The sequence below is a fragment of the Symphalangus syndactylus genome, chromosome 8 (assembly GCF_028878055.3).
Source record: "Symphalangus syndactylus isolate Jambi chromosome 8, NHGRI_mSymSyn1-v2.1_pri, whole genome shotgun sequence".
Lineage (NCBI taxonomy): Eukaryota > Metazoa > Chordata > Mammalia > Primates > Hylobatidae > Symphalangus > Symphalangus syndactylus.
This window is the reverse complement of record NC_072430.2, coordinates 99,483,508-99,505,471: the sequence shown is the minus strand read 5'-3', so window position 1 is coordinate 99,505,471 and position 21,964 is coordinate 99,483,508.

The window sequence follows — 21,964 nt, the reverse complement described above, 5'->3', positions numbered from 1 at the left end:
AATGTTCATAGTTAAGATGGGTAAAAAAGCAAAGACGTTCAAAATTGTTGAGTATTGTGTCAAAGGAGTCAATTGACCAATTTAAAGGTGCAGGGTTAGGCCAGCCAAGGTTTGTTACTTATATAGACACATAATGAATTTCTTTTGAACAAATCAAAGTGTAATAGTTAATTGTATATTCCACAAAGAGTGATGATAAAGCAGCCTCACTGTCAACTCTAGGCTCTTGACAGAGTGAAACACTAATAATTTGATTAATGTGCTTTTCATCAGGAGAGAGGCTCTTTTGAGTAATATTCAGCCTACAAGTTCCTCCCATCATCATACTCAAAATCAAGTTCATAAAAATTTCCTGTATTGTGAAGAGAAAATATTTGCCAAGGGTAGCCTAAGTATGAATATTTTATGGAACATATATTGTAGGGGAGCTACTTCTTCTGAAATTACCCACATGTATGCAGTCATATGATGAACTGCTTTTTCTGAAGATGGCCTCCTGGCTGGGTGCAGTGACTCACACCTGTAATCCCAGCACTTTGGGAGGCCGAAGTGGATGGATCACTTGAGGCCAGGAGTTCGAGGCCAATTTGGCCAATATGGCAAAACCCCAACTTTACTGAAAATACAAGAATTAGCCAAGTGTGGTGGTGCATGCCTGTAATCTCAGCTACTCGGAAGGCTGAGGCATGAGAATCACTTAAACCTGGAAGGTGGAGGTTGCGGTGAGCCGAGATCATGCCACTGCACTATTCCAGACTGGGTGACAGGGTGAGATTCCGTTTCAACAACAACAACAAAAGAATAAAGATGGCTTCTACAACATATCCCATCTCAATTGCAATTTCTGTACTATGAGGTTGACAATTATGTCATCAGTTGGTAGAGTTTATGTCCCTTTGCTCTGAACTGGGAAGACCTTTGAAACTGATGTAACCAAAATAGTGCGGTTGAATGATGTCTATGTGGCTTCAGAGGCAAGGTCATAAAAATGCCATGCACATTGTCCTCTTGGAACATGCATTCTCAGAAGTCAGCTATCATGCTGTGAGGAAGCTAATTAGCCACAGCAAGGACCATATATAAGTGTTCTGTCCAATAGTTACAGCTAAGTCCCATCTAAACAACAGCCATTGTCAACTGCTGGATGTGTGAGTGAATGAGCCACTGGATGATGCCAACCCTAGCCAAGTCATCGCCAGCCTTCTTGCCATCCCAGCTGGCAGCATGTGAGGTAGGGTTGATCCCTGCTCACATTTCATATTTGCAAGCAAAACACATGATTTTTGTTTTAATCTTCTAAATTTGGAGTTATTTGTCATTTGGCAGTAGATTAGTAGAGCAAGTCACAAATAAAAACAAGTGCAATTTGCATTATAGAAAGATCACCTTGATAAAGTCATTTAGTCCAAGGACATTTTCAAGAACTTGGTCTCATTTTTTTTTCTATTCTCTTACCAAGGAAGCAAATTCATCATACAAGTGTAACACTTTTTCATATTCGATGAATGTTGGCTTCAAAATTTAAAAAAATTATTAGCAAAAATTTAGTTACAACACAAAATGTATTTTAAAATGACCAGGGAATTTTAAAAAGTATTTTTTTCTTCTGAGGGTCATTGAACATATTGCATTGATAATCAAACAAACAAAATCTTAGGCAGAACTTTTTCCTAATACTTTACATGGACAGTAACAATATGCTGTCCCTAGACACTATTTTTTCCCAGAAATATAATTTGCTAATGTAGAAATGTCAGAACAAAGTGACTATTAAAAATGGCAGCTCATAATCCAATGCAGCACTAATTTGAGTATTTTAAAAACATAATTATGTATTGAAAGGAAATCTCCTGTTTTCTGTGAATGTCTTCCATATCAAGGAAAGTTAACATTTCCATTATAACATCTTGGGTTAAAATAAAGGAAGCATTTAACATTTATGTTTTAATTGAGTTAAATGCCTAAGCCTTCAGTGATATTGCATCTAATTTGCCAGGGAAAATAAAAATATCTTCAGATGAAGGAAGTGCTAATAAGCCTTGCTTAAAATTCCTGAAATAACCAAGCATTGTTGTGCATTTAAGAAATTACTCTTTAAAAATCTAAAAGTTTATCCATTCCATTTTTACTAAGATGACAACTGAAAATGACTGCAAGCTTCTAAAAAGGGGCATGATAATCAAAATAACACTTGAGAAAGATGATTAATAGTGCTGGATGTGTGAAACATACGAGCTGTGATTCTCAAGAAATGGAGTTGGAGGGGGAAGGTGCAGGACATACACACACTTTCTGCTCCCCAGAGAATCAGAAGCATTTCTCCCACATCTTCCCTTGATAACTTTCTCAACCTCCAAGGGAGAACTAATGGAACAGTAGGAAATTCTGGGAATTGAAAAGAGTCGGGCCAGGTTGTGGGAAGAGAAACTGGAAGAGAGAACAAAGAAATACGGATTATGAAAAAAGATTTGGCAGAATGTACCTCTTATTTGGATGTGATGAATATAATGTGGATTTTAGGTTAAAAGCTCAAGGAAAATAGTGATAGGGAGAAAATGGGGTACAAAAATGAGAGAAGAAGAAAAATTATAGTGAGCCACTTGTTTTAAAAAATAGCCTTTTATATCTTAGCAATGATTTGTATAGGCTTTAAGGATTGATGTGGTGAGCAGCAGTTGACATTTTGCTATTTCAATGAAGCCTGGTTCATTTTCATATGCTAGGAAGATCAACATAATTTCTAAATAGATTTTTTATGTTGCATTTTGCTATTTAAATGTGACAGAATGAGTCATTTTCCATTGAAATATAAAATGTTAGTTTGGGGCACAAGAAATAATATTTTAGGCATTGCTAATTTATTCTTGTTAATGTTCTTTTTACATTAGTAAGTTCATCAGTTTTTAAATGCTATTTAAATGCTTTAAAAAAATTCTATGAACACTTTGATAAGACATATATTTTCTTTGGAATGTAGCTATTGACTGTACCACAATTTGCTCTTGGACCTTGTTTGCTATACGTCCTGTCTTGACCTTCTCAGTTCTTCTAGGTTTCTAACCCTCCACTCACAGTCTTGCAAATCTCCTCATCTTTCTGTTTCCCTCTTCGATCAGTCTTTACACATCCATAATCCCCAACAACTGAGCAACAACCACACTATGATTGCTTGGGTAAACACTGTAGGTAGTGTTGCAAAGAATATATTTCCTCAATATTTTCTTTTGGTGTAAAGAATATAGTCTGTCTCTGTTAACCCTATTAACTTCAATTTTTGGTAATGTTTCTAATTCAAATCAAGTCTGAAGTTCATAAATACCTTTTGCAGCCTAGACAAACATAGTCAAGGCACTGCAACAAATAATATAGAAACCTTAAATAAGCTTTTTCACCTAGATCCCTGCTTTACTGCTTTGAGTGTTTTAAAACCCAACCTTCAGAGAGGGTGCAATGTGGTTAGACTCTGTTTAACTTTGCTACCAATCAATGTTTTATTCTTAAGGAAGTCTATCTCCAAAGAAATGCTGAGTCTTTAAATGTCAAAACATTCTCCTTTTTGAAAGAACAGTTTCTTTTGTGTGCAAAAGGTCTTCCTCCGACTCACTCAGTGTGTTCTCCTTAGCATTAAAAAATAAACAGAAACGACATATCCTTAAAATAACTATCTGAACTCAGTCACCTGTGCCTCCCAAAGCTCTCTAAATGAATGAACTGTCAAACATCACACAGAGGTGGGAATTAAAACTGCTGAACTTAAGGTATTAGAGACAATACAGTGCTTCTTCAGGGCAGCATGTCGGCTAGAGTTCACACAGCCGCTGCATCCTCGTTTTTCCCAGTGTATTAAAACATTCCCTTTGAATAACACCAGCTCTATGCTACATTACTTAACCTCTGGGAGATTTGAAGGCTCCAAACTATCATCCAATTAGAGCTGACACTCTTCTAGTTAGCTACTGTATTTAGAAGAACCAATACAAAGGGGAATTTAAGAAAAAGACATGTTGCTTCGACTGGAGAAATGAACAAAGATTAATCATGCCTTTGTGGAATTGTGAGCATTTACTAATGAAGCATTTTAGTTTCATGCAGTGTTTACTTATTAATTGCTTAGAAGCTATAATGCTGGCTTCCATACTGCCTGTTTAACTTACTGTAACAGAGATGTTGACGTCCCTCTATTCCCTGCTTCCCTCCAAGGATAGCCTTTAAGATACATCTTGGTTGCAATTTAAAAATTTCTCTTAATGTCTCCTCCTTGCAAATTTCTCTTCCATGGTCTTTAGGGTTATAGCCAGTAATGACCAGAGGAACCAACACCCTTTGTCTCTGAGGGATCCCCAAAATAAATGCAGTGGAATGCTCCTTTCTCTTTCTCCCTTTCTCTGACCATCTTTTCCCTTGATTGGACTAATACTGTAGATGAAGATTCTATATGCGAAGTTAGGGCATTCTCAGAAGGAAATAACAATAGAGGTGAGAGTTCTACCTTCCTTGGACTCTCCTTTTACACTGGCTCTTCAAGTAACTGCATAAATCTGCCTCTTTGGGAGCTCTCCAGTCTTCCCACAGCAGTGGGAAGCAGCAGGATCTTGAGTTTTAAGGAAGACCTTCCACTTCAGCTGGATTAAAGTTGATGGTCACCTCTCTGCTGCCTCACAGGCTCCAGGCATATAATGGGCTCTATTTCATGAGGAAGGGTGGAGGTGGCTTCTCCAATTCCTGTGCATGCTTCCTGTGGCCCTGCTAGTGTCCTTGGCTGGTGGTTTAGCTAAATAAGCACATCTCTCCAAGAGAAAACTGTGTTGTTGGCCTATTTTGGGACAATGTAGCCTATCCAATGGCGAGGAGAGATTTCTGCTCTGTAGGATCTGCCTTGCCCTGGTCCTTTGGGGACAATGGACCCACTTAATTGGTCTGAGATTCACTGGACTCTTTCCAGCCCTAAGACACAGTGATATCCCTTGAGCACAACATTTTTTAAATGGATATTTTCTTTGTTACCCAGGGAACATCTTCTGAGCTGACTAAATTCTTTTAATTGAGTCTGATGAGATAGAAAAGAAAATGCTTGCTTATTTGATCTGCTGCATTTCTTTCTTTCTGTTCTTGAACTCTCAACGTCTACCCTGGACTGATGGGTACTTGTCATCTCCCAAACATATTCAATTTCCACCTTTATAAATTGCATGTACCTTCCTACTAACCTGTCTTCCGTATCCAAATCAATGCACAGATAGGTTCCCTCTTCCTTAGAAGATCTTCCCCTCCTCATGCCCATCATGGTCTCATTCTTCCCTCATGTTGTCACTCAGCACAAGTTGTCTCTGCTATTCTTTGGCATTCATTTTCTCTTAGTCTGTTCAGGCTGCAATAACAAAGTACCACAGACTGCATGGCTTAAACAACAGAAATTTATTTTCTCGCAGTTCTGGAGGCCCGAAGTCCCAGATCCGGTTTTTTCAGGGCTCAGTTTCTGATGAGGGCTGTCTTCCTAGCTTACAGATGGCCACCTTCTCACTGTGTCCTCACATGCCTTTCCTCTGAGTACATGTGGAGAGAGAAAGGGAGGGAGAGAGAAAGGGCGGGAGAAAGAGAGAGCAAGCAAGCACACGAGAGTGCCCTTTCTGGTATCTCTTCTTATAAGGGCACTAATCTTACAGGATAAGGGCCTGATCCTCATGATCTCATTTAATCTTAAATACTTAATGACCCTTTCTCCATATGGAGCCATACTGGGAATAAAGCCTTCAACATATGAATTTTGGGGGGACAGAAATCTTCAGACCATAATACACTTCATTTTGCCTTGTGTTTATATATATTTATGTAATCTCGCTCCATATATAGATATACATATAAATATGTGTATGTGTGTATAAATCTTTGTTTAGCTTTTTGGTTTGCTTTTGCTTTTGTCTTTAGAGACAGGGTCTTGCTATGTTGCCTAGACTGGACTTGAACACCTGGCCTAAGCTATCTTCCTGAGTAGCTGGGACAACAGGTGTGTGCCACCATGCCTGGCCTGTATAAATCTTTTGTCAAAGAATTGTAAGCTCTTATAAATGTGTCCTACATATTCTTATACTTTGCATTTTGTTGGTACTGAATTAATATTTTTTGAGTGACAAAATATATTCGGGTATGAGCCATTCACAATTCTAGTTTCCACATTCACTTTCTAGTATACATTATTTAATTTTAAAAATTTCCACATTCAAGGCTGCTTAAAAATTGTAGACGATTCTTTAGGGAAAAAAAGTACTGTTGCTAGAAAATCTTTCTGACAGCAAGGACCATGTAAACACAAACTAATGTGAATTTCCAATTTAATATGTCAGACCTCAAAGCTTTTGGGATTTCTGGTTAAACTCTCAAATATATGGCTGCTTCCCTAAACTTGAAACCTTGAAAATGTCAAGAATGTTCTCTTTTGCAAAGCAGATCCATTTTTGTTCACATTCATTATATGAGCTATTTAAAGAATTTCTTAGATAAGATCATTTGCTAACTTTTAATTTTTTCCTTATAACCATGGACTTCAGTATCTTTAGCAGAAAAATGCTTCTTTATATATGCTTTGTGTTGTTGATATTATATGCCAGATCACATGTTTAGCTTTTATTTTTTGCTACATCTTGTAATGTTTAAATATAGCAATACCATAGGTATTGGAAGACTAAAAAATATTGAATGGAAGACATAATACAGTGTTTGTATTGGCACTAAGTGAACACATAGCATATTAAATTTATGCTACAGTAAAATCTCAAAGAGCACTTTCCCAAACTGTTTTCAAGTGTTTACCACTTATTTTTCAGTGATCACAAATTTTACTCCCTAATTTTCATGTAGCATCTAGCTCTTCAGAAACCAATTTCTCTTGCCTTCACATGAGTTTTGCCCAATATAAGTACACTTCATTTAAAGATGTTTGTTTTGTTTTGTTTTTGTCACCCAGGCTGGAGTGCAATGGCATCATGTCAGCTCCCAACCTCCCATACTCAAGTGATCTTCCTTCCTCAGCCTCCTGAGTAGCTGGAACTACAGGCTCATGCCACCACACCTGGCTAATTTTTCTATTTTTTTTTGTAGAGACTGGGTCTCACTATGTTGCCCTGGTTGGTCTCAAACTCCTGGCCTCAAGTGATCCTCCTGCCTTGGCCTCCCAAAGTACTGGGATTACAAGTGTGAGCCACCATGCCCAACCTTCATTTAAAGATTTTTGTTTTGAAAGGAAAGATTGTCATTAAAAACATATTGGACTATTTATTTATTTATTTATTATACTTTAAGTTCTGGAATACATGTGCAGAACGTGCAGGTTTGTTACATAGGTATACATGTGCCATGGTGGTATGCTGCACCTATCAATACGTCATCTAGGTTTTAAGACCCACATGCATTAGGTATTTGTCCTAATGCTCTCCATCCCTTGGCCCCCCAACCCCTGACAGGCCCTGCTATGTGATGTTCCCCTCCCTGTGTCCATGTGTTCTCATTGTTCAACTCCCACTTATGAGTGAGAACGTGGTATTTGGTTTTCTGTTCCTGTGTTTGCTGAGAATGATGGTTTCCAGCTTCATCCATGTCCCTGGAAAGGGGATGAACTCATTCTTTTTTATGGCTGCATAGTATTCCATGGTTATACTGGCCTTTTGGTATAAAGACACTGTCTGCAAATATGATTATAACACTGCAAACAAAAGAAAGAATAAAAATGATATAGACAATTGCTCTTGAAACTCTTTTTTTTTTTTTTTTTGAGACAGAGTTTCACTCTGTCACCCAGGCTGAAGTGCAGTGGTGCGATCTTGGTTCACTGCAAGCTCCACCTACTGGGTTCAAGCCATTCTTGTGCCTCAGCCTCCTGAGTAGCTGGGACTATAGGCAACAGCCACCATGCCCGGCTAATTTTTTGTATTTTTAGTAGAGACGGGGTTTCACCGTGTTAGCCAGGATGGTCTCGATCTCCTGACCTCATGATCTGCCTGCCTTGGCCTCCCAAAGTGCTGGGATTACAGGCATGAGCCACCGTGTGTGGCCTCTTTAAACTCTTATTTGTAGAATTTTAAAATCTCAAGAAGAAAAACATTTTGGGTAATATATTATGTCAAGCCTAAATTAATTGAATTAATTAGCTAACTGAATTCTTAGCTTAAGCAAAGGTCTGGTGACTCCATTTTCTTCTTTCTTTTTAAAATTTGTGTTGTGTATTTACAGGAAAACAATTTATGGACGTTCTAGAACTTTTTAAAAGAGGCTATGCTGTTTGTTGTTACATATTTTTGGCCTTTAACTTTTTAGAGGAACCATATCTCACAAGGGGTGTATGAATCTGCTGGCAGAATTAACATTAGCACTATTCCATGAATTCAGATTTGTTTAAAGAGAGATGGCATTGTTTAATCCTTATTTCCATTTGTCAACAATCACTAATGTTAAATTTTTTTATATTTTACTACATGAAGAAAGTTGATAGTCAATGGACATATGTGGTGTTAATGTCAGAAAATGAGGATCAAAATTTTCTGTTAATAGATATATCTGTAATATATTTAATACTGCAATTTTGTGCACATTATTGCTATTGATTTTTTTAAAATAGAGAGTTAAGATTACAAGCTACTCAGTATGTAAAGACTGAGAGTAAAAAAGACAGATATAAATGTCACTATGACCATGAGATATTGAGCATGGAATCCTAATTACTGGGCTTGATGAGGGAAATAAATCTGATGGAGTAAAAAAGTAATTATTATAAAACTGTTGATAATATAGGTAAATGACTTGTCCCTAAAATTAAAAAGTCAAACCTAGTTAATTATATGCTAGCTAATAAAAACAGCAGTGATAAGGTTTATAGATTGGTGAAAAATTAATGAACTCATTAATGAATTTTCTGGTAAATTCTAGAAGTCGGAAGTAACTTAAGAAGTCTGAAAATGTTTAGAAGAGATTAGATTTACTAAGATATAAGATAATGCTAGAAATAGTGCAACTGTATTTTCTATACAGGAGAACTTTAAATCTGTCTTTTAGGTTGTATCACATGGTTTAAAATAGTCTAGCACAACGTAGCATTTAATTACTACTACTGCATTAATTAATATTAAAATTAGGCACCATATAAGGTAGCGTGGATGTGTGTGTAGTGGCTCTGACTGATATTGTCAACATTTCAAAGTGGTCAACTATTGTTTTCTGTACACTTACAACTTTCTCTAATCAGGATATTTATGCTTTTATTTAGTTGTTCGAAGCATAAATCCACCAAATGTACACACTTCAGCACCTCTAAAAGTTCATTTTTTTTTCTCCTGAAATGTCTCATATTCCTAACTTAAATTTCTATCCCCTTTTTCTACTGTAGTTAAAATATCCATCAGTGCAGTTGAATTCTCGCAAGAGGTGATTTTCTGGCTATAATTTACAATAAGATCTGGTTTAAATTCCCCAGTCTATGTCGATATTTTGGGACTGAAAATGAGAGAGGATGTTTACTTTGTTTTATTCATTTTTAGCTCTAAAAGTTTCCTAGGTAAGTCTCTTATGGTCCGGAGATTTAATGCACAACCATACACACACACTCACAGGGTTTTTCACTGTCCTAACAGTAACTATCTAATCTCCTTTTGGAGATCATTGTCAGAAAAATAAAAGTGTTGTCAGGAAAATACAAGTGTTCATAACCTGAACATATGTCTCCTAATCCACCAAATGCTACTGTTTTTTAGTCACTGTCTTTATAGGTGATTACAGAAAGGTGTAAACATCCAATTTCTGCAAATAAAATTCTAACAAATTTCAACATGCGATTGCAAATTTCACAACCACCTCTGAAGACTGTGGAAAGTGACAGTACTTGAAAACTGCCGCAATCACGTGCAAAGCTGTTGATAAATGAGGATGTTGGATGCGTAAAAGTGGCAATCATGATGACTAGACAGGTTTTTCAAAAGACAATGATTTGAATTTCAAAGGATTAACAGACTCCCTTTGGGAAAATGGATGAATCCTTAAGTAATTTTGCAAGAAAACAACCCTTTTGTATAATTCTGCTGTGAAAGTCTAGCTTGAGGGGAAAATATACTATACAATTTTTGTGTGAAAAATTTCAAAAAATAAAAAGTAATGATGGGCTCATTTATTTTTGCAAATTTTAAGAATTGGTACATGGTTGCAAATACAACCTCCATTTCATTAAATAGAAGATAAAGCTAAAAAATTTTTAAAATGTTCATTTTTCAAAGTAAAGTCCCATTCATACATTTTCTTTTCATATAATATATAACTATACCCTGAGTTTTAAGTGAGCTTGGTTAAGTACTTTTCCCTTGGACACTGAATAATGAGAACCTGTATATGTGAGCTTGTAGGTGTGTGTGTGTGTGAAGGCAAGTCTCATTCATACATTTTTTCATATATATATATGAAATATATATATGAAATTTCATATATATATAAAATTTTGCACTTTTTTTTTTTTTTTTGATGGAGTCTCTGTCGCCTGGGCTGGAGTGCAGTGGTGTGATCTCGGCTCACTGCAACCTCTGCCTCCCAGGTTCAAGTGATTCTCCTGCCTCAGCCTCCTAAGTAGCTGGGATTACAGGCGCCTGCCTCCATGCCCAGATAATTTTTTGTATTTTTAGTAGAGATGGGGTTTCACTATGTTGACCAGGCTGGTCTCAAACTCCTGACCTCATGATCCACCCACATCAGCCTCCCAAAGTGCTGGATTACAGGCATGAGCCACTGCGCCTGGCCTGCCGTGGTTTTAAGTGAGCTTAATTAAGTGCCTTTCCCCGGACCCTGTGATTAATTGAATAATGAGAACCCTATATATGTGAGCCTGTGTGTGTGTGTGTATGTGTGTGTGTGAGATGTCTCATTCATACATTTTTTCATATATATATAAATTTTACCCTGGTGATTAATTGAATAACTAGAACCCTATATATGTGAGCCTGTGTGTGTGTGTGTGTGTGTGTGTGTGCGTATTCATGTGTATGCATAGGTATGCACATTAATTTCAATGCTTAGAGGAATTTTTATATTTAGAATTTTATGAAGGCAATACAGGAATATGTTAAAAATGAGTGGGGCAGCTTCAATAACATGAAAAATAATAATGTTTATAACCTAAATAGACTATATGATACATACCTAATAATAGGTTTCGATATTCATTTCCAGTTTGCCCGTTATTTGATCTACCTTGTCTTGTCTGAATTGGGAGTCTTTCTTTGTTTTTAGAACTTTATTATTGATCTCAGAATTCCTAGTTCTTTAACATAACTCAACATCTATGTGGAATAAGTATGATTCTCTCGTCTGAGTGTGTATGTGTGTTTGTGTGAGTGTGTAGCAATGTAGGTTAAACCCATTATTTAAAAAAAGAATAATTTCTTGATTTGTCTGAGCAGTAAAGAATCCGCCAGTGCCTAGACACTTTATTACTAATCTTTTTATAACCATATATGAGCATGACTATTCAATCACTTTCATATAAAAAGCATGCATTCATTACATTTGAATATCATTTTAAAATTCTTGATTTTTAATGCATTTCTCTTTAAAAAAAATAGAAAAATTCAGAAGCTACGGAGGTAATAACAAACTATAGTATTGCCAAGTAGTAAGAAGCACTAATAACACTGTAGTTTGTTAGGATGTTTTCTTCTAGTCTTTTTGCTGGGTCATAGAATGCTGAAAGAATGTTTTTATCATTGTTATCTTGGAGTTGTTTCTAAAATCCCAAAACCAATCAACCAAGCATATAACCAAATATCCAAACTAACAACAAACAAAATGACAAAACACACAGGTAGCAGGCCCATCCATACTCTAAAGACAGCCTCAGGAAGCATCGGTTGTATCTTCATGAGGTTATTAACAGGTGGAAGAACTGGCCTGTCTTCCTTCATGCTCACCCTTTCCCTACTCTAGATGAGTACTATACTCAAGGGACCCATATAAGCTTTTAGAAATGTGAGCTGTCATTTGGAGCAGGAGAACATCATGTGTAGCAGGCTTCCAATAGAATACCTTCTAAACATTGGGGTGCCGCTAGAAAATGGGAGGTAGGACTTTTATTCTTCAGTTGGATGCTTATGCTCCAGACTTAATGACCTCCACTCTATGCCTTTATGGAGTGGGGATAGGGGAGAGAAGTCAATGGTGGGTGGGAGAGAGATAAAGCTGTTTTCCACAACAAAGATGTGTCTTTTTCTTTTCTTTTCTTTTTTTTTTTTTTTTTTGAGACGGGGTCTTGCTCTGTCACCCAGGCTGGAGCACGGTGGTGCAATCTTGGCTCTCTGCAACCTTTGCCTTCGGGGTATAAGCGATTCTCCTGCTTCAGCCTCCTGAGTAGCTGGGATTACAGGCACCTTCCACTACGCCAGGCTAGTTTTTGTATTTTTAGTAGAGATGGACTTTCATCATGTTGGCCAGGCTGGTGTCGAACTCCAAACCTCAGGTGATCTGCCCTCCTTCTAAATTGCTGAGATTACAAGTGTGAGCCACCTTGCTCAGCCAGATATGCCCTTTTCTAGAGAGCCAAGGGAACATCAAGGAAGATATCTGGGCTTCAGTAGTCTGTTCCACATCTCAGTTGAGAGAACTGGCCTTTGGAAAGGGGACACCAGCAGAGTTTCGGGTGCATGGTAGAGTTGGAAGTGGAGTGGCATGGGGTTAAGAAGCAGCTAAGCTGACATGAATTCTCATGTCAGTAAACTATTTAGTGAGGGGGTTCCCTCAGGGCCTGCTGAGAACCTGTTTTAGCTAGGAGAGGCTAGATTGGCTCCAGTTAGTAGTACACCTTTGGTCTATTTCTGGAGTTTTTCTTTCTACCCATTCCTGGAAGTGCTAGAAGGAAAAGAGCAAATGAGAGAGGAAGAATGATGGAGGGTCTGCTGGTCCCCATTCCAAATTCTCTCCAGCTGGGGTAAAGGCCAAGATGAGCACAGAACTGAGTGTGAGATTTTTTTGTTTGTTTGTTTTTTGAGATGGAGTCTCGCTCTGTCACCCAGTCTGGAGTGCAGTGGCGCGATCTCGGCTCACTGCAAGCTCCATCTCCCGGGTTCACGCCATTCTCCTGCCTCAGCCTCTCCGAGTAGCTGGGACTACAGGAGCCTGCCACCACGCCCGGCTAACTTTTTGTATTTTTAGTAGAGATGGGGTTTCACCGTGTTAGCCAGTAGGGTCTTAATCTCCTGACCTCGTGACCCGCCCGCCTCGGCCTCCCAAAGTGAATGTGAGATTTTCAACTCCCATAGACTAGAAGGAAATTTTTAACACTGAAAGGTGACTGGGAAGCTATAGGATTTGTCCAAGATATTATTAAAGAATGGGAAAAGGAAATTCCATAGAGCAGTCTGAAGGCAGAGAATGGAGGAAAAGAAAACCACATCATCCTTCTGTCCCGCTGAATTCAAACACTGTTCAATAGGCCACTTTCATGTGCGTATAAAAAGCTGAGGTTCCACTGTGTTATTTCACAATTTTGCTTTGCTTTTCAAAATTTAACTATGGTATCAAAATTTTTCTCATATTATTAAAACTCTCACCCTCTATTATCTATGTGTGTTTATGTTTGAGGTGGTTAGAAAATGTAGCACAGACTCACAGAGAGAGAAATAATCTTGTTCATTTTGCTGTTGGTTCTCAAACAGAAAACTTGATCTCCTACTCCAATCCTGAATTTAGTTATTTAGGGAGAAGATGGAGTGTGTGTGTGTGTGTGTGTGTGTGTGTGTGTGTTCCTTCCTAGCTGTCCTAGTATTTTTCATGCTATCACACTAAAATAAGATGATTAATTTGCATGAAGTAAAAGGAATTAAACAGAATTTTAAAAGACAATATGGTCTGTTTTACAGCTGTGCCACACTACCTTTAACTAGGTAAAGATATTCCCCCAATTTTACTATTTTAAATAAAGCTGTGTATAAATATCTTTGTGTAGAAACATTCTCTTCATTTCGTATCAATCCCAGAAGTTGCAACTAGAATAGGTAGAACACATGTTTAAAATGCCTATTATATACAACAAGCATTCTCTTAGAACAGTTGGGTATAAAAGAAAATCAAGAAAACAACAAAAATCATGTTAAGTACCATCAGCCAGAGAAAAGGCATTACTCCTATATTCTTTCAATACTTTACCTATGCTTAAGTTCTTGTAAAAGCGAGGTCATGATGTATAGCACAATTTGCACCTACTTGTGCCAAATAATATTATATCAAGATAATTTTCCTATATTCAATTATTTTTTGAAAATTCTATTATAAAGACTAGTATTTTACTGAATTGATATATAAAAATTTAGTTCTCCTTTATTGTGGCTATTTAGATTATTTATTTATTTATTTATTTTTGAGATGGAGTCTCGCTCTGTTGCTCAGGCTGGAGTGCAGCGGCGCCATCTCGTCTCACTGCAACCTCCACCTCCCAGGTTCAAGCGATTCTCCTGCCTCAGCCTCCTGAATAGCTGGGATTACAGGCACGTGCCACCATACCTGGCTAGTTTTTGTATTTTTAGTAGAGGCGGAGGTTTCACCATGTTGGGGAGGCTGGTCTCGAACTGCTGATCTCATGATCCACCCGCTTCTGCCTCCCAAAGTGCTGGGACTAACAAGTGTGAGCTACCACACCCGGCCTAGATTATTTAAATTGCTTTGAGATTATGATGCTAAATCGAACATCCATGAAGGTAAGTCTTTTACATAGGCCTATAATTTTTTTCTTAAACTGTATTCCTAAAAATGGGACTCTTGAGTCAAAGGTCAGGAACATTTTGCTAAATTGCTTTCAGAAAGTTAGTCCAATTTTTCAGTTCTAGCAGTAATTTTTGAGAGAGGCAAATATTTATATTCTGGTTAATACCCCATTTGGTGTTAAGAATTACCATGAAAATTTTTGCAAGTTTCATAAAGAAAACTGATATTTTAATTTTGACTTCTTTGATTATTAATGAGGTTGAACTTTTTTTTTTTTTTTTTTTTGAGATGGAGTCTGGCTCTGTCGCCCAGGCTGGAGTTCAGTGGCGCAATCTCAGCTCACTGCAAGCTCCGCCTCCCGGGTTCACGCCATTCTCCTGCCTCAGCCTCCCTGAGTAGCTGGGACTACAGGCGCCCACCACTTCGCCCTGCTAATTTTTTTTTTTGTATTTTTAGTAGAGACAGGGTTTCACCGTGTTAGCCAGGATGGTCTCGATCTCCTGACCTCGTGATCCTCCCGCCTCGGCCTCCCAAAGTGCTGGGATTACAGGCGTGAGCCACCGCACCCGGCCGAGGTTGAACTTTTCATTGAATGTTTATTAGCCATTTGTGTTTCCTCTTGTGTGTTCTCTGTTCTTACTTTATGCTCATTTAGCCATTTGATGCATTTGCATTTTAAAAGAGGAACTCAACACAAATCTCTAATTAGTAAGCCTATATAGGAAATACTTCCTAAGCAGAGGGGAATCGTTTTTGGCTTTTGTCTGTCCTTAAAAAAATATATTCCATAAAAAAATTGACCATCAGCTGGGTATAAGAAACTGTGCACTGTGAGAAATAAAATGAAAAAGAAAAACAAAAAACGGTAACTGTTTCTGGCCATCAAGGAGGAAGCTATTGTATGTCTTGATTTAAGCATGTTGCTTCTAAAAGCTCACTGATTTCTGATTAAGAAATTACAAAAGTTAATTGAAGTATGTTAAAGAAAATATGGACAATAGCAAGGGAATAATTACTCATAATTCTGTTACATTAAGTGCATCATTTTTATACTTCATGTATAGCCTTTAATTTTCTATGCATTTTCACACAGTTGTAATCACACTCTACATACTACTTTGTGTCTTGATCTTTGTACTTAATATTATAGCTTAATCCAGTCTTTTGGTAGTAGATGTCTTTATTAGTGGCTGAATCTCTCTATAATTTACCTAATCATACTCATATTTTTGGGGCATTTACATTTTCTTTTGTTAGTACAATTCCTTTAGGTCTGTTCTGTATTTTTGACAACTTTTTTTTTCTTTTTCATTTAATGGTCCATCATGAGCATAATACTCAACTATTTGGATTTTAAATATACAAACGAATTAGAAAAAGGTAACTAGAAAGCGTTAAAGACTAATAAAGAATGATTTTTGGGAAACTATGGCATTTTTTTATGGGCAATAATTTTTGGGGTGGTTTTCTTTGTACCCCATTTCATAGACTACATTACTTCCTACTTGTATTGCACTGGAAAGAGCACCCAGCTCAGTTACAGAAGAACTGCCTCATACTTCACTGTGTGATCTGGGACAAATTATGCTTTCAGAGTCTACGTTTTGTCATTTATAATGTATGACTTAGAAAGCTTGCATCATACAATGTTGTTATGAGGATTAAATAAAATATCATACAATACCCACCGAAGTGTATGCTCCAAATGGGTTCAAGTTAATGTTATTTTCTTCCCTTCCCCCTTTAATCCTTTCTTTTCATTCTAGCTATTTGGGAAGAAAACTACAGTTTGAGTTTGCCTGAGGAGTTGGATTTTTTCATTTCTCTTTTTCACATTCTTGTCAGAATAAGTTCTCAATCATGTCTGTGCCTTAAGTCTTCTTGAAACCTCTAAAAATATAGTAATTACTGATTTTCTATCAGTTTACTTGAAGATGATGTGTGAATATAATATGAGTTCAAAGGAATCTTTTCTATATTTTTTCAGTTGACTGTGGCATTGCTAGACTATCTCAGGTCACAGCTTATGAATCTGTTGCTTTCCATGAAACCAGGCATCATCCCTCCTTTGTACATCTAATAGACTTTATTCTTTTTAATTGTGTTCTTGAAACTTGTCTTTCACATATTTTGCTAACCAAGGGATTAAGATTTTTGACACAACCAGAAGATAATTACTCAATATATTTTCTCCTAATTTCATAATAATGTAATGCAAGTCACATTGTAGGAGGGTGTTATGGACTGAATATTTGTGTACTCCCAAAATTCATACGTTAAAAGTTCTAACCCCTGATATGGAGGTGAGACCTTTGGAAGGTAACTAGGTTTAGCTGAGGTCATGATGATGGGATCCTTATGATGGGGTTAGTACCCTTACAAAAAGAGAAAGACACAGAGATCTCCTCATAAGCGTGCACTGATGAAAGGGCACGTGAGCACATAGCAAGAAGGCAGCTATCCTGCAAGCCAGGAAGAGAGCCCTCACCAGGAACCAGATCTGCCAGCACCTTCATCTTGAACTTTCTAGCCTCTAGAACTGTGATAACTAAATATCTGTTGTTTAAGCTACCTGGTAATGGTATTTTGTACAGGACCCTGATCTAACTAAAACAGGGAGTAGAATGAGATTCTAAAAATGTACCTACACACAATGCTTTTCATTCTCATGAAAGAAATGATACCTGTGCCTTCCTTATTGAATATATAAAGGCATCAATGAAATATGATGGGAAATTTCTGTTCTAAAAAAAGTGCTTTCTGGCTGGGCACCGTGGCTCATACCTGTAATCCCAGCGCTTTGGGAGGCCGAGGTGGGCATATCACCTGAGGTCAGGAGTTCGAGACCAGCCTGACCTACATGGTGAAACCCCGTCTCTACTAAAATACAAAAATTAGCCGGGTGTGGTGGCGGGCACCTGTAATCCCAGCTACTGGGAAGCTGAGGCAGGAGAATCACTTGAACCTGGGAGGCGGAGGTTGCACTGAGCCAAGATCATGCCACTGCCCTCTAGCCTGAGCGACAGAGTGAGACTCTGTTTTAAAAAACAAAAACAAACAAATAAACAAACAAAAACTGCTTTCTGTTTTAGGACACAAAGGGAGGCAGAATTTTCCTTTTATCTGCAGTAAATATTACCTTTACTATACAGCATGTGTTTTACTGTGCATACCGTAACGTCCACAGTTTGCCCGTGAGCAGAATGAAGGAACATTATGTACATATATTTCAAAACAAAAGTAATGTGTCCCAGGCTATTTTGGAAAAATACAGATGACATAAAATTTATTTTTTAAAACAGAAAAGTATGTTTCAATATAGTATTATACAGCATGTACAGTATATATTTTCTTGTTTTAGTGCATTGGTATTATGATAGGGGATGAAGAAGAAACTTAATGCGTTCTATTGAGTTACCCACATTTAATGTGTGTAGGGTTGGGTGGGGAGAAGAAAGGCAGAGGTATAGGGAGAGAGCAGAGCCTTGATTGTGCTCCAGAGTTGGGCTCACTTCAAATCCCATCTCTATCCTCAACTACCTGCTTGATCTTGGGCAAACTATTTAAATTCTCTAAGCCTCAGTTTCCTTATCTATAAAATGGGGATAATGATAATATCCTCTGTATGCAGTTGCTGTGAAGATAAAATTACTTTGGTGGAGTGCCACATAGTAAGAGTTCCTGTGGTGAAATTTCATCATCTAAATCATCTAAATCAGCTGTAAGTAAGTCTCTGAGTATAATCTATCTGGGGCACAATTCCTTTCTATCTGTAGACATGAAACTCAAGAAGAAGCAAGTTATTTGCTTTCAGAACACACTGAAGGGACAGGCATGAGATATCAGTTACAGACATTCAGTGGCTCTCAGCTCTACCCTCTGGGTTTCGTGCTCCATGCTTGGCATTGTCTTTCTGTTTTCATGAAGGTAGCACATGTTTGCAGCTGAGTAGTTTTCAGTATGTTTTCTGCCTGCAGAATTTGGCAGGGAGTGGTATCAGTCTGAGAGGCTTCTTTCATTTTGTACACTCTCTCTTAGTGCAAACTTGCAGTGTTTCTGCTGATAGAAAAATCTCAAGAACCTGATAACATTTTGATTTTAGCCCAGTGAGACCCATGTCAGACTTCTAACTTGCAGGACTGTAAGATAATAAATTTGTGTTGTAAACCACTACGCTTGTGGTAATTTATTGCAGCAGCAATAGAAAACTATTAAAATTGGACTTAGCAATATGGAGGTCATTGGTGATATTGATAAAAGATGTCTCAGGGAAATAATGAGAAATGGAATGCTATAGAAGGGATATGAAACAGGAAGTGAGAAGCCCATTTGGAAACAGTACACATAAACCACACTGGAGTGTTTTCCACATACTTCATACTTTCTTACCTCTTGGTGTTCAGTCATTGTCTTCCTTGGCTGGCTTGCCCTTTCTCCTATCCTAATTCCACTCCATTCTTGTGATTAATTCCTATCTTTAAGTCTTCCCTGACTCTGTTAATTTGGGTAAGTGCTTTCCCTTTTGAATTCCTATCACCTGAATGGTTACTACATTGTATGAGATGTGCTATTTCTTCACTAAACTCCCTTGTATGCTTAGCACTTAGCAAAGTGCTTAACTGTAGTAGACCTCAATAAGTGTTTATTGAATTAATAATTATTTTGAAGGCTAGGCACGGTGGCTCACACCTGTAATCCCAGCACTTTGGGAGGCCAAGGTGAGTGGATCACGAGGTCAAGAGTTCAAGACCAGCCTGGCCAAGATGGTGAAACACCGTCTCTACTAAAAATACAAAAATTAGCCGGGCATGGTGGCAGGCGCCTGTAATCCCGACTACTCGGGAGGCTGAGGTCGGAGAATCGCTTGAACCTGGGGGGCAGAGGTTGCAGTGAGCTGAGATTGTGCCACTGCACTCCAGCCTGGGCAAAAGAGTGAGACTTGATCTCAAAAAAAAAATTAATTAATTTGAGGGTTCTTGTATATCGATACATTAATTATAAAGTGTCCCTTACCCTATGAAACTTTATCACTTTTATTCTTTAGGTATAGTTCAGTAGTTAGGCTTCTATTTAAATATTTGGTAAGATAAGCAGAAAGATTAACCAATGGAATAAATACCCATCAAGTGTCAATCAAATTGGAGATTTGGCACACTAAATCTATTTACTTAGGTGAAAGCTCTTTTCTAGAGAAATATTTGTAGATGATTATCCTAAGTTTTAAACATAAATGTCCAAATAAGTCTTAGGTTGTAGCTTCCCACAGAAAGAAAAAACAACATACTTATGAAACTGAATATGAAGCTATTTAAATTTCAGGAAAGAGGATGCTAGGAAATTCTATAAACATTTGAGAGCTTAAATGCACCTGCATTGAAAGCTTAAACACACAGAGACATAAGAACTAGAAACTTAAACCAATTACAACAACAAAGAAGCAAAACTTACTCAAATAAACAGAAAAAATGATTTAGGGTTTAAGGTGTCACAGAATTTTACTTTCTTGAAACTAATTTACTTTTAAACTTTCTTACTTGTTCCTACAAATTCTCTCTACTTCTTCTCAACAATCCACCCCTTTCAACAGACAAAATTTCCTGTGACTTCATAAACCACATTGTTCAGTTAATTTTTTTCTGGCCTCTCACCATGGACCAATTCCCGCATTTTGTCATTTTATAATCTGATAGGCACTGGAATTTGCTTTGAGTAAGCAGCACCATCTTACATAACTGGAAGTCTTTTATCTTGCAGCTATATCTATCTGAAATAATATGGAACAAGGAAGAAAAGTCTGTGAGCAGTCAAGACCCTATCACAAAGATAAGATCCTATGACTCATAGAATTTACTCTTTGGAGAATCCGACAGGCCCTCACTTAGAAACTGCTTACATTGACGCAAGTGCATTTATCAATACATCCTTAGGACATTAATGAAATATGCCTTAAGACAATAATTAGTATTTATGATGTGATGATCTTGAGGCAGATGTACAAGTTAATGTGTGTTCTATAAATTAGAATAAACTAGAACAAGAAGTGGACTGTTCATCATTGGATGAGTTCTATCCAAAATGGATGAAATAGGAAAAGTTTCAGCACTTAGGAAATGAGTTTTATTAGTTTACAAAATAAATGTTTATGGAACATAACATTTCCTAATAGAGTAGAATATGTTTTTCAATTCATTCACCAGTGGTACCTTGTGATTTTAAATGTACTGCACTTTAAAAATGAAATCTGTTTGTAGAACAGGTTGGAGATAACTAAACAAATCCTAGGGCATCACAGGACCTCTTGGGGCCTACTTGCTGCAATGGTAGAAAGAGAAGGTCTGGCTGATGAGTCGCAATTAACCCAGTTGGTTCTGAATTCAAACTGTTACTCTGCCAGTAATGAGTTGCATGTACTTCATCAAACTCCTTAGCTACTCTTTGCCTCAGTTTCCTCATTTGTGAAAAGAGGATAATAGATGTAGCCACCTCTTAGTGTGGGGCACAGAGTAAAGCACAAATAATCTTGGTTTGTTTGAGTGTTATTAACTTCAGAAATACATCTATTGGAGGCATGGTGAGAAATCAGAGAGAATTACAAAATCTTAACATTGGAAAGGAACTTAAGCAGTGAAGAGAACTTAGAAACTGTCTAGTGCAACTTTCACCCAATGGACGGATCTCTTCTCAGATTTTCTGATAGTCATTTAACATCTTCATGGAAAATTCAAGGGAAGGAGCTATTTTAGGAGTCCTTTTTTCTTTTGTGGCATGGCTCTGCCTAATTCATCTATTAGCCCTAGTTTGTCTTTTAGAGAAATAGAGAGTAAAAATACACACCCTTTGTTGAGTGTAAACTATGTTCCATGTAATGTACTACACACCTTACAGATATCATTGTTAATTTTTACAATAGTCCTATAGAATTGATAATCTTAGCTCTATTTGGGAGATTTAAAAAGTTGAAGCATTGAAGGCCAATGATCTTTTCTGACATCATACAGTTAATATGTTTAAAAATGACGAGATATTCTTACCAGTAATAGCCCTTTAAAATATCTGAAAATATGTATTAGTTTTCTGTAAGCTCTCTTTTCTACAGCAAACAATTTCTTTAGCTATTCCTTATATGGTATGAGGACTGTATGTATTTCCTTTCTGCCATCCTTCCATGAATATTTAAAAATTTCTTAATATTGCTCTTAAGTGTAGCACCCAGGGATGAATACTCTTTTCCAGATAGATATTGCTT